We start from the raw sequence: 2,122 nt of genomic DNA on the forward strand, positions 1-2,122 counted from the left end.
GCCTGCCTCGGCCTGTCAAAATGCTAGTATTACAAGCATGAGTCACTGTGCCCAGCCTGTTCTCTACTTTCATTTCCCTGGGGATAGCAGTCTTTTATTCCTGAGTGCCTCTTTCCCTACCTGAAGAAACTGGTGTGTCTAAAGACACTGGTGACAGAGGCTGAAGCAAAGGTGTATCTTGATCCCATCCCACGGGCTCATGTCATTACTGAGCCCCTCCAGACTTCATGGCATGCTCATCCCCAGGTTTCTGTGTATCTCAGAATGATTCCCTCTGGAAAGAGAGGTAGAAGGAAGGAGAGGATAAGAAAGGGAAGAAAAAATATTCTTACCAGTTAACACATAATCAGTGTGTTTTCCTGTAGCATCTTGTTGGTAAGGGTTGAGAGTGTACCTGGACTTAATTTTTCTTTTAAATAGATTCATCACTTCCTTTTGTGGGCATAGTAAAGATAGATATGATTAGGATTATATGGTGAATTGGGCCATTGATTCCTAGCCTACTGGTTGTCCAGGCTATTGGAAGTAGGCGAGTAAATTTTATGCAGAAATGAGCTGCACTGTTTTTTCATAATCTAGTATTATGCTGACACTTTTATATGTTATAGAATAAAATCATAATTAAAATTTTAAAAAACCAAAGAAGTAACTCCAATCGGAAGACACATGCCTTGGCTCTGCTATTAATCAGTTTTGTGATTTTTGGCATATTCTTTACCTTTTTGGGGACTCAGTTTCCTAGTTTTTAAAGTGAGAGAAAAAAAACTTGTCATTTCTAAGATATCTTTAATTTCTAATATTCTGTGATTTATAGGAACCATGTGAATAATGGAGGCTTTTGAAGCTTAAAAGTATAGTATTATCATGGATTTTATGCTTTTCTGTTATTTTGAATTTTATTAGACTTTTGGTTCTGAACATTGAAGCAGAATTGAATATTTTTCAATTAGTTCTGTAAGTAGTACTGAACACTTATTTAATTCAGGAAGAAAAAAGCTAAAATCTTGTATTGGGGGAAAAAGAAGTGTTCTTCAGTTTTCTTAGACATTAAATGGCTCATTCAAAGCAACATTTTGATAAATTGTGTAAATGAGAGAAGAACATATGGATTAAATTTTCCTTGAAATACATACGCATTTAAAAATTAAGAAGAAAAAGTGCTTGGCAAAGCCCATTTGGGGTTCTGCCAAATGGAAAACATTTTAAAAATAGTTGAAAATGTAGTTTTATCTTGAAATGCTACCATATTCACTGATCTTTATTGATTATATATTTTTAAATTTGTTAGTTACTCTCCTTATATTTATTTTTGCAGTTTTTTTAATGCTCTGGGGGCTTGTTCAATTATAGTACTTTTTTTTTTTTAAACAGACAACACAGTCCATCAGTCACTGAAGAGCACATTAGTATATCTGTCTCTCCCTGTGGGAATCCTGTTCCTTGGACTTCTGCAGAGGTTGCAGTTTGATCTTTCGTGTAGTGATGACTGGCATCAATTTATATCGATACAATGAAAAATTCTAAAGAACACTTTGTGGTAGAGAAATAAAGGAGATCTTGTCTTTGAAGATGCGGAATATGACAAGTAACTTTCCAGTAAATCATTCTATTTTAGTGGAGGAGTTTTGAAGGAAGATAAGCCCTGAGTTTCCTGATTATATGTAATTCAAACATAGATATTCAAAAGTCTTAGAGCTAACATTCTTCCGTATGGATGGAAGAGTTTGCTTTGTCTATAGATCCCATTGTACAGCTTGAAGAAGAAAAGAATTATTTTCTCAAAATCTCAAAAATCATATTTCTGCAATTTTCTTGAAATCTCAGAATCACATCTAATTTCTGATCAAATTGGCAACACTTTCTAGTTCTAAGTGTTCAGTTCATCTGGAAAGAACTTGGTGCAATTTGTGTAATTACTTTACAGCTATCTGCAAAACAAACAGTGGGAGTCATGTCTCTGCTGATAAATGTACAGATTCAGGTCACTAGAACATAATCCCAAAACTGACATTCTGGATGAGATTTTTCTCCTCTTTCAGTTCTCCTTCTTCTCCTTCTTCCTTCTTCTTTCTTTTTCTTCTTCTTTCTTCTCCTCCTCCTCCTCCTCCTCCTCCTCCTCCTC

Source organism: Colobus angolensis, unplaced genomic scaffold, assembly GCF_000951035.1.
Source record: "Colobus angolensis palliatus isolate OR3802 unplaced genomic scaffold, Cang.pa_1.0 Scaffold30, whole genome shotgun sequence".
NCBI classification, from domain to species: Eukaryota; Metazoa; Chordata; class Mammalia; order Primates; family Cercopithecidae; genus Colobus; species Colobus angolensis.